Below are 12,326 nucleotides of genomic sequence, written 5' to 3'. Positions count from 1 at the left end.
AGATTTTAAGCATAAAATAATAAAGTAATTAATCCTTTTTTTGTAACCACACATTGCTGCCTGCCAGTAAGAGAAACTGGCTGAGAAAACTACCTCGCCTGTTCACACTTTATTAATCTTATAAACATGTTGCTTAGTTACAAATGTACATGGGTTCTTGGGAATAATTTATTTTCTTTACCTGTGCTTCCTAATGTTATTTCTTGTAAAGGTATTTGGGGAACACATTGCTTTTTCATAGTCATTCACTACAAGAAAAATAGAATGTAGTTACATTGTGATTTATGCTGCTTGAAAGATTTTGCTGGGCTATGTAAGCTATGGAAGGAAAAATAAAGTCTATTTTGGAGCTTGCTCCATCCACCAACTGTGTGTATATATGTATATGTTACACATGTACACATGTACATATGCACACGTGTACATATGTATATATGTATACCTGTGTATATGTTTATATGTGTATATGTGCAGTGCTTGGAGCTTGCTTTTTGGAGATTTGCTCCATCCATTCAATGTATGAATGTATATATGTCTATCTGTGTGTAGGTCTGTATGCATGCATGTATGTATCACTTTGTGTGTGTGTGTGTGTGTGTGTGTGTGTGTGTGTGTGTGTGTGTGTGTGTATGTATGTGAACTTTCTCTCTTGATGCCCCCTAAGAGTTCTGAGGTTTTTTCAAGCCACAGGGAGTGCCGCCTCCAGTGAACCAAGCTTTGTTCCCTCAGAGAAAAGTTTGCTGAGTAATTTTTCTAATCACTGGCTAACATACCCAGCAGCCCTCAGCAGTTGCTATCTGGACTGACCCTCATCAGCCCCTCTTAGTGCTGACCCTCCCACACCTCCTCAGTCAGATGCCCTTAGCACTGACCCCAACTGCTGACATCACACCTTGCTGCCTGCCTCAGTTTACCCCTTGGATGTCGAGGCTGGGTTTTGGACACTGCTACAAACTAATTTTACCTTAAAGGTGTGCACTAAAGGCAAGTCTGTATTTCAGTCAGAGGGATTAAAGGTGTCTCGCATGACACCGGCTGCATCACACAGACTTAGTTCTTTCGATGTAGTCCCTTGCCAGAGGATCCATGTTGCTGGATTAAAATTCTTCTACAGTTGACCAAAATTTCTCTTTAAACTGTCCACATTTGTGTTTTTACTACTAACAAGTGAATATACACTGAGATAATAGTGTTAACAACCAAATTAAAATTACAGACATTTGTCACTAAACAACTTGAAAATTTTTAATCTGCTAGTCTATTTCTGTTTTTACATGTGTTACAACATGTCGTAGAGTTTTATTGCTATGAAGAGCCACCATGACTATGGTAACTCTTATAAAGAAAAACACACCACTGGGGCTGGCTTACAGTTCAGAGGTTTGGTCCATTATCATCATGGCAGGAAGCACAGCAGGCAGACATGGTACTGGAGAGATAGCTGGGAGGTCTACATCTGGATCTGTGGTCGGCAATGAGAGACAGCAACACTGGGCCTAGATTTAAGCTTCTCAAACCTTAAAGCTCACCACCCCACCAAGGGATGGGGTGGCCACAAGGCCACAGCTACTACAACAAAGCCACAGCTCCTAAGAGTGCCACTCCCTATGAACCTGTGGGGGACATTTTCATTCAAACTACCACACACCACCGGGTTTGACCAGCAGAAAATGACTTTTAGGACAATTTTAGAATTTGAGTCATGCACACCTGCCTATTGCAACTTAGTGTGGGGCTCTGTTCAATGAGACCCATATCTTCCATTGTCTTGTAGAAACACCATCTGGAACACGAAGCCTCCTTGGTCAGCTATGGGAGAAAAGGACTCATCAGAATCTTAATTTCTTTCTTTTTTTTTTTTTTTTCAGGTTCCGGCGGTGTCTCAGGCGCAGGGGTCCTGCCGCTCCTTCTTTTGGTACTTTTTTTTTTTATTAACTTGAATATTTCTTATATACATTTTGAGTGTTATTCCCTTTCCCGGTATCCGGGCAAACATCTCCCTACCCCCTCCCCTTCCTTATGGGTGTTCCCCTCCCCACCCTCCCCCCATTGCCGCCCTCCCCCCAACAGTCTAGTTCACTGGGGGTTCAGTCTTAGCAGGAACCAGGGCTTCCCCTTCCACTGGTGCTCTTACTAGGATATTCATTGCTACCTATGAGGTCAGAGTCCAGGGTCAGTCCATGTATAGTCTTTAGGTAGTGGCTTAGTCCCTGGAAGCTCTGGTTGCTTGGCATTGTTGTTCATAAGGGGTCTCCAGCCCCTTCAAGCTCTTCCAATTCTTTCTCTGATTCCTTCAACGGGGGTCCTATTCTCAGTTCAGTGGTTTGCTGCTGGCATTCGCCTCTGTATTTGCTGTATTCTGGCTGTGTCTCTCAGGAGAGATCTACATCCGGCTCCTGTCGGCCTGCACTTCTTTGCTTCATCCATCTTGTCTAATTGGGTGGCTGTATATATATGGGCCACATGTGGGGCAGGCTCTGAATGGGTGTTCCTTCAGTCTCTGTTTTAATCTTTGCCTCTCTCTTCCCTGCCAAGGGTATTCTTGTTCCCCTTTTAAAGAAGGAGTGAAGCATTCACATTTTGATCATCCGTCTTGAGTTTCATTTGTTCTAGGCATCTAGGGCAATTCAAGCATTTGGGCTAATAGCCACTTATCAGTGAGTGCATACCATGTATGTCTTTCTGTGATTGGGTTAGCTCACTCAGGATGATATTTTCCAGTTCCAACCATTTGCCTACGAATTTCATAAAGCCGTTGTTTTTGATAGCTGAGTAATATTCCATTGTGTAGATGTACCACATTTTCTGTATCCATTCCTCTGTTGAAGGGCATCTGGGTTCTTTCCAGCTTCTGGCTATTATAAATAAGGCTGCAATGAACATAGTGGAGCATGTGTCTTTTTTATATGTTGGGGCATCTTTTGGGTATATGCCCAAGAGAGGTATAGCTGGATCCTCAGGCAGTTCAATGTCCAATTTTCTGAGGAACCTCCAGACTGATTTCCAGAATGGTTGTACCAGTCTGCAATCTCACCAACAATGGAGGAGTGTTCCTCTTTCTCCGCATCCTCGCCAGCATCTGCTGTCACCTGAGTTTTTGACCTTAGCCATTCTCACTGGTGTGAGGTGAAATCTCAGGGTTGTTTTGATTTGCATTTCCCTTATGACTAAAGATGTTGAACATTTCTTTAGGTGTTTCTCAGCCATTCGGCATTCCTCAGCTGTGAATTCTTTGTTTAGCTCTGAACCCCATTTTTTAATAGGGTTATTTGTCTCCCTGCGGTCTAACTTCTTTTTTTTTATTCATTTATTATATATAAGTACACTGTAGCTGTCTTAAGATACACCAGAAGAGGGTGTTGGATCTCTTTTACAGATGGTTGTGAGCCACCATGTGGTTGCTGGGAATTGAACTCAGGACCTCTGGAAGAGTAGTCGGGTGCTCTTAACCACTGAGCCATCTCTCCAGCCCGCGGTCTAACTTCTTGAGTTCTTTGTATATTTTGGATATAAGGCCTCTATCTGTTGTAGGATTGGTAAAGATCTTTTCCCAATCTGTTGGTTGCCGTTTTGTCCTAACCACAGTGTCCTTTGCCTTACAGAAGCTTTGCAGTTTTATGAGATCCCATTTGTTGATTCTTGATCTTAGAGCATAAGCCATTGGTGTTTTGTTCAGGAATTTTTTTCCAGTGCCCATGTGTTCCAGATGCTTCCCTAGTTTTTCTTCTATTAGTTTGAGTGTGTCTGGTTTGATGTGGAGGTCCTTGATCCACTTGGACTTAAGCTTTGTACAGGCTGGTAAGGATGGATCGATCTGCATTCTTCTATACATGTTGACCTCCAGTTGAACCAGCACCATTTGCTGAAAATGCTATCTTTTTTCCATTGGATGGTTTTGGCTCCTTTGTCAAAAATCAAGTGACCATAAGTGTGTGGGTTCATTTCTGGGTCTTCAATTCTATTCCATTGGTCTATCTGTCTGTCTCTGTACCAATACCATGCAGTTTTTATCACTATTGCTCTGTAATACTGCTTGAGTTCAGGGATAGTGATTCCCCCTGAAGTCCTTTTATTGTTGAGGATAGTTTTAGTTATCCTGGGTTTTTTGTTATTCCAGATGAATTTGCAAATTGTTCTGTCTAACTCTTTGAAGAATTGGATTGGTATTTTGATGGGGATTGCATTGAATCTGTAGATCGCTTTTGATAAAATGGCCATTTTTACTATATTGATCCTGCCAATCCATGAGCATGGGAGATCTTTCCATCTTCTAAGGTCTTCTTCAATTTCTTTCTTCAGTGTCTTGAAGTTCTTATTGTACAGATCTTTTACTTGCTTGGTTAAAGTCACACCGAGGTACTTTATATTATTTGGGTCTATTATGAAGGGTGTCGTTTCCCTAATTTCTTTCTCGGTTTGTTTCTCTTTTGTGTAGAGGAAGGCTACTGATTTATTTGAGTTAATTTTATACCCAGCCACTTTGCTGAAGTTGTTTATCAGCTTTAGTAGTTCTCTGGTGGAACTTTTGGGATCACTTAAATATACTATCATATCATCTGCAAATAGTGATATTTTGACTTTTTCTTTTCCGATCTGTATCCCCTTGACCTCCTTTTGTTGTCTGATTGCTCTGGCTAGAACTTCAAGAACTATATTGAATAAGTAGGGAGAGAGTGGGCAGCCTTGTCTAGTCCCTGATTTTAGTGGGATTGCTTCAAGTTTCTCTCCATTTAGTTTAATGTTAGCAACTGGTTTGCTGTATATGGCTTTTACTATGTTTAGGTATGGGCCTTGAATTCCTATTCTTTCCAGAACTTTTATCATGAAGGGGTGTTGAATTTTGTCAAATGCTTTCTCAGCATCTAATGAAATGATCATGTGGTTTTGTTCTTTCAGTTTGTTTATATAATGGATCACGTTAATGGTTTTCCCTATGTTAAACCATCCCTGCATGCTTGGGATGAAGCTTACTTGATCATGGTGGATGATTGTTTTGATGTGCTCTTGTATTCGGTTTGCCAGAATTTTATTGAGTATTTTTGCGTCGATATTCATAAGGGAAATTGGTCTGAAGTTCTCTTTCTTTGTTGGGTCTTTGTGTGGTTTAGGTATAAGAGTAATTGTGGCTTCATAGAAGGAATTCGGTAGTGATCCATCTGTTTCAATTTTGTGGAATAGTTTGGATAATATTGGTATGAGGTCTTCTATGAAGGTCTGATAGAATTCTGCACTAAACCTGTCTGCACCTGGGCTCTTTTTGGTTGGTAGACCTTTAATGACTGCTTCTATTTCCTTAGGAGTTATGGGGTTGTTTAACTGGTTTATCTGTTCCTAATTTAATTTCGGTACCTGGTATCTGTCTAGGAAATTGTCCGTTTCCTGCAGATTTTCAAGTTTTGTTGAATATAGGCTTTTATAGTAAGATCTGATGATTTTTTGAATTTCCTCTGAATCTGTAGTTATGTCTCCCTTTTCATTTCTGATTTTATTAATTTGGACACACTCTCTGTGTCCTCTCATTAGTCTGGCTAAGGGTTTATCTATCTTGTTGATTTTCTCAAAGAACCAACTTTTGGTTCTGTTGATTCTTTCTAAGGTCCTTTTTGTTTCTACTTGGTTGATTTCATCTCTGAGTTTGATTATTTCCTGCCTTCTACTCCTCCTGGGTGTATTTGCTTCTTTTTGTTCTAGAGCTTTTAGGTGTGCTGTCAAGCTGCTGACATATGTTCTTTCCTGTTTCTTTCTGCAGGCACTCAGCGCTATGAATTTTCCTCTTAGCACAGCTTTCATTGTGTCCCATAAGCTTGGGTATGTTGTACCTTCATTTTCATTAAATTCTAAAAAGTCTTTAATTTCTTTCTTTATTTCTTCCTTGACCAGGTTATCATTGAGTAGAGCATTGTTCAATTTCCACGTATATGTGGGCATTCTTCCCTTATTGTTATTGAAGACCAGTTTTAGGCCGTGGTGGTCCGATAGCATGCATGGGATTATTTCTATCTTTCTGTACCTGTTGAGGCCCGTTTTTTGACCAACTATATGGTCAATTTTGGAGAAAGTACCATGAGGAGCTGAGAAGAAGGTATATCCTTTTGCTTTAGGATAGAATGTTCTATAAATATCCGTTAAGTCCATTTGGCTCATGACTTCTCTTAGTCTGTCTACGACTCTGTTTAATTTCTGTTTCCATGATCTGTCCATTGATGAGAGTGGGGTGTTGAAATCTCCTACTATTATTGTGTGAGGTGCAATGTGTGTTTTGAGCTTTAGTAAGGTTTCTTTTACGTATGTAGGTGCCCTTGTATTTGGGGCATAGATATTTAGGATTGAGAGTTCATCTTGGTGGATTTTTCCTTTGATGAATATGAAGTGTCCTTCCTTATCTTTTTTGATGACTTTTAGTTGAAAATTGATTTTATTTGATATTAGAATGGCTACTCCAGCTTGCTTCTTCGACCATTTGCTTGGAAAGTTGTTTTCCAGCCTTTCACTCTGAGGTAGTGTCTGTCTTTGCCTCTGAGGTGTGTTTCCTGTAGGCAGCAGAATGCAGGGTCCTCGTTGCATATCCAGTTTGTTCATCTATATCTTTTTTTGGGGAGTTGAGGCCATTGATGTTGAGAGATATTAAGGAATAGTGATTATTGCTTCCTGTTATATTCATATTTGGATGTGAGGTTATGTTTGTGTGCTTTTCTTCTCTTTGTTTTTTTGCCAAGACGATTAGTTTCTTGCTTCTTCTAGGGTATAGCTTGCCTCCTTATGTTGGGCTTTACCATTTATTATCCTTTGTAGTGCTGGATTTGTAGAAAGATATTGTATAAATTTGGTTTTGTCATGGAATATCTTGGTTTCTCCATCTATGTTAATTGAGAGTTTTGCAGGATACAGTAACCTGGGCTGGCATTTGTGTTCTCTTAGGGTCTGTATGACATCAGTCCAGGATCTTCTGGCCTTCATAGTTTCTGGCGAAAAGTCTGGTGTGATTCTGACAGGTCTGCCTTTATATGTTACTTGACCTTTTTCCCTTACTGCTTTTAATATTCTTTCTTTATTTTGTGCATTTGGTGTTTTGACTATTATGTGACAGGAGGTGTTTCTTTTCTGGTCCAATCTATTTGGAGTTCTGTAGGCTTCTTGTATGCCTATGGGTATCTCTTTTTTAGGTTAGGGAAGTTTTCTTCTATGATTTTGTTGAAGATATTTACTGGTCCTTTGAGCTGGGAGTCTTCACTCTCTTCTAACCTATTATTCTTAGGTTTGATCTTCTCATTGAGTCCTGGATTTCCTGTATGTTTTGGACCAGTAGCTTTTTCTGCTTTACATTATCTTTGACAGTTGAGTCAATGATTTCTATGGAATCTTCTGCTCCTGAGATTCTCTCTTCCATCTCTTGTATTCTGTGGGTGAAGCTTGTATCTACAGCTCCTTGTCTCTTCTTTTGGTTTTCTATATCCAGGGTTGTTTCCATGTGTTCTTTCTTGATTGCTTCTATTTCCATTTTTAATTCCTTCAACTGTTTGATTGTGTTTTCCTGGAATTCTTTCAGGGATTTTTGTGTCTCCTCTCTATGGGCTTCTACTTGTTTATTTATGTTTTCCTGGAATTCTTTCAGGCATTTTTGCGATTCCTCTCAGTAGGCTTCTACTTGTTTATTAATGTTTTCCTGTGTTTCTCTAAGGGAGTTCTTCACGTCTTTCTTGAAGTCCTCCAGCATCATGATCAAATATGATTTTGAAACTAGATCTTGCTTTTCTGGTGTATTTGGATATTCCATGTTTGTTTTGATGGGAGAATTGGGCTCCGATGGTGCCATGTAGTCTTGGTTTCTGTTGCTTGGGTTCCTGCGCTTGCCTCTCGCCATCAGATTATCTCTAGTGTTACTTTGTTCTGCTATTTCTGACAGTGGCTAGACTGTCCTATAAGCCTGTGTGTCAGGAGTGCTGTAGACCTGTTTTCCTGTTTTCTTTCAGCCTGTTATGGGGACAGAGTGTTCTGCTTTCGGGCGTGTAGTTTTTCCTATCTACAGGTCTTCAGCTGTTCCTGTGGGCCTGTGTCTGGTGTTCACCAGGCAGGTCACTTGCAGCAGAAAAGTTGGTCTTACCTGTGGTCCCGAGGCTCAAGTTCGCTCGTGGGGTGCTGCCCACGAGCTCTCTGTGGCGGCAGCAACCAGGAAGATCTGCGCTGCCGTTTCCGGGAGCTTCAGTGCACCAGGGTTCCAGATGGCGTTTGGTGTTTTCCTCTGGAATCAGTAATGTGTGCAGAGTGCAGTCTCTTCTGGTTTCCCAGGCGTGTCTGCCTCTCTGAAGGTTTAGCTCTCCCTCCCACGGGATTTGGGTGCAGAGAACTGTTTATCCGGTCTGTTCCTTCAGGTTCCGGCGGTGTCTCAGGCGCAGGGATCCTGCCACTCCTGGCCAGAATTTTTCTTAAATGGAAGGAAGCTAGGAAATAAAGTCTTCCATGTGCCTCACGGGTAAGAAGACAGCATACATTTGGTCTAACATAGGAATGAGCTTTTTTATGTTTACTTTTGATGGGTTGATTGATTGACTGACTGACTGATTGATTGTGTGTCTAAGTCTGGGCTCAGGGAAATTAGAGAGCAACTTGGCGCAAATGGTTCTCTCCTTCCACTATGTGGATCCTGGGAACTGAACTCAGTTCGTTAGGCTTGCTGTTGTTCTCCACAGAACAATCTTGCTGGTCTGAAATGTGTTTTGTATCTTACCTTATTTTTCCTTCTGGGCACATTATTACTTTGCTTTACCTAGCCTCAAACTCCTGGTCTTGACCTTCATTAGCCTCTCAAGTAGCTGAGATTACATGTCTGTGTTCCCATGCCTGACTCAAGCCCATAGTTTTAGACCATAATTCTCATAAGAATTATGAGGACAGGTAAAATGTACTAAGTACTTATTCATACTACTCTGCAAAGGAGAATTCAAGAGCCATGCGTCACCAGGAGAAGAGCGCCCCACCCACAATGTGGGCAGGCGCTCCAAACAGACTGATTTACTCTTTCCAACACAATAGAGGCTATTACTCCTACTGACTGCAGTAAGTGATTACAATTCTAGTTCTTTTAAATGGTTTGCTAGGAGACATGAGGAAGGGAGCTGAGGCTCTGTTTGAACTTGTTGTTATAAAATATAAAAAATAAAAAAAGTAGGGTTGTCTTTTACCTCGCTAGGTCCAACACCGAGGTGCCCCAAGATGTCTGCTGGATATCTTGCCAGAAGCACACATTCCAATTTTGTGGCGGCACAGACCAGCCGCCCCACACTCCATTACACTTAAATCTACACATGAAAGAACACACGACACGATAACCTTTGGCCCAGTTAATAAGATATAATTGCTCACCTAAACATACAAAGCCCAATACACATCCATCTCTTTTTTTTTTTTTATTAACTTGAGTATTTCTTATATACATTTCGAGTGTTATTCCCTTTCCCGGTTTCTGGGCAAACATCCCCCTCCCCCCTCCCCTTCCTTATGGGTGTTCCCCTCCCAACCCTCCCCCCATTGCCGCCCTCCCCCCAACAGTCTAATTCACTGGGGGTTCAGTCTTAGCAGGACCCAGGTCTTCCCCTTCCACTGGTGCTCTTACTAGGATATTAATTGCTATCTATGAGGTCGAGGTCAGAGTCCAGGGTCAGTCCATGTATAGTCTTTAGGTATTGGCTTAGTCCCTGGAAGCTCTGGTTGCTTTGCATTGTTGTGGCCGGCCAGCTACCTCGTATCTACTACACCAGCATTGTCGAGGACTGTGTTGAGCGGGTGCTGCCGTCTATCACCACAGGGATCCGGTGGTGGCTCGATTCCGTGCTGGAGAACTGATAACCAGTGAGAGCTGGTGTCCAGGCAGGTGAGCGATGACCTCACAGAGCGAGCAGTAACATTTGGGCTCATCCTGGATGACGGGTCCCTGACACATCTGACCTTCAGGAAGGCGCTACAGAGGCGGTGGAAGCCAAACAGGTGGCTCAGCAGGAAGCAGAGAGAGCCAGATTTGTAGTGGAAAAGGCTTAGCAGCAGCAGAAGGCGACCATCATCTCTGCTGAGGGGGACTCCAAGGCAGCTGAGCTGACTCCCTGGCCACACCCGTGATGGACTGATCAAGCTACGAAAGCTGGAGGCTGCAGAGGACATTGCCTAACAGCGCTCCCGCTCTCAGAACATCACCTACCTGCCAGCAGGGCAGTCCGTGCTCCTCCAGCTCCCCCAGTGAGGCTAACCAGGCCATGGCCTCCATCGCTCTGAATGACACCTTCCTTCTTCCCTACCCCAGAAATCACTGAAATTTAATGATTGGCTTAACGTGAAGGAAATAAAGGTAAAATCACTTCAGATCTCTAATTATCAAATGAAGCTTTTATTGTTACACTTTTTGCCCACTTTCATATCCGAAATTGCCAAGTGCCTATGCAGACTGGCCTATCACCCTGGGCGCTGGCAGTTGGGGGAAGAAAGGCAGGGCAGTGTGTGTGGTGGACCGGGAGCCAGCTGGCAGCCTGAGTAGACCTGGAGCCTCCATTCTGCTATATATTGAAGATTTACAGACAGTGGTGCACACATGTGAACCAAAAGGCAAGCCCTCAATTTTTCCAGCCATATGAACCCGGACAGATGCAGCTGAGGAAGGCTGGAGGAAGTGGTCTGTCTTAACTGTAAGGCCGTTCCCTCTTAATGGTGACCAGCGGAAGCAGGTGTGTGTGTGCGACCAGGGCATGGAATGAAGAATCTGCCCATCAAGGTGGGTGGGCCTAATTTTGCTGCCCCCACCAGAGACCTAACCCTTGGATAGACTTGGATAGGACAAGAGGCCTGGACTGAGATGTGAGCCCTGTGGAAGACTTCCTGTCCACCCCCTACATCGGTCTTGTCAAATATCCAAAGGAATTCTAGCTTGAAGGATTGTATCCTGCCAGGGCTAAGCACACCTGCCAAGGACACATGTGCCTACCTTCCCGCCCCCTCTCTCCGAGATTGCCCTTCCTTCCCAAGGGCTGTGGGTCACTGCTCCAAAGGAAGCAATCAAGGAAAGAAAACACAATGTAAGCTGCTGTCAATAAATGACACCCAGACCCTCCAAAAAAATAAAGCAAAATAATAATAATAACAATAATAATAATAATAAATTCTAAAATTCACTAAACTAGATTATTTTCCTTAAAATGCTTCCAGTTTTAGTCTCTGCAATTGAGCATCACATCTCTAATTTAGAATTCTTTTATTTTTAGTCCAAAATAACACAGACAAATGCACTGATTTCTTATAGTCATGATCCTGGCTCAGACATGGTTCTCTCATGAGGTTATAGTTAAGAGTTTGGCTTCAGTTCTTGTCATCTTCAGGCTTGTCTAGAAATTCTGGGCTCTCTGGTGTAGCTGCTGGCAGGCAACGTCAGTTTCCACTGGCGTTGGCTGGGAGCCATTTATCTCTGTGTTAGTGAGCATCTCTTAGGTTGCCTGAGTGATCTAGCAACATGGCAGCTGGCTTCCTGCAGTGTAAGGAGAGAGAGCTGAGCAAGCGAATGGAAGTGCATGAATTGTGGGTAAGAGTACTTACTTCATTCTGTAGCCAGTATCAGAAATAATGTATCACCAGTCCTGTCTTTTCCTTGGGAGTATGGGTAGCCAGGTTTCAGGCATGTGTGCAAATGCTGACCACTGAGATACCTGCTTAGATCTTCTCTGTATTTAAAGAGGAGGAAGTTATTGAATTTTGGAGCAAATTAATAACCAAATGTAGCAAACTGACCTAGGCATTGCCTCACATAACGATTTGTATGGCGAGGATGAGAACTCTTAAAATACCCTCCGCAGTTTTCAAGAGTAGGTACTGCCACACAGACAAGACATCTGCTTGTTCCTACCTGGACTTTTACATCCTCTGATCAACACCTCCCCATCTCTCTCCTCTCCAGCCACACCAGAGCCTGTTGTCCACCATACTACTCCCTCCCCCTGCGGATGCTTATGTGCACCACTCTACTCTCTACTCCTGTGACTATGCTTACGTGCTGGGGGCTTATCCAGGCACCCAGGTACTGAGGCAGGCAATAAGGGGAGGTATAGAGTTGGTGATGGTGGCTAAAGTCGCTTTACCTTTGGCAGTGTCTATCATTGATTGCATGGCCAAAAACTGCTTACTTTTGGCAATTTCTGCCTTCTTTAGCTCTTTGTTATTCCATGGTCAAAAGATGCTGGCTTCTGACAATTTAATTCCTGTCTAAACTTTTAGTTTTTCAAGGATCCTCCATATTTCATACTGTTAGGCATTTTAAGGAAAAAAAATCTATAGACATACACACATATGCATTT

This window comes from Rattus norvegicus, chromosome 5, assembly GCF_021556685.1.
Source record: "Rattus norvegicus strain SHRSP/BbbUtx chromosome 5, alternate assembly SHRSP_T2T, whole genome shotgun sequence".
In the NCBI taxonomy this organism is placed as follows: domain Eukaryota; kingdom Metazoa; phylum Chordata; class Mammalia; order Rodentia; family Muridae; genus Rattus; species Rattus norvegicus.
This window is presented reverse-complemented; position numbering follows the sequence as displayed.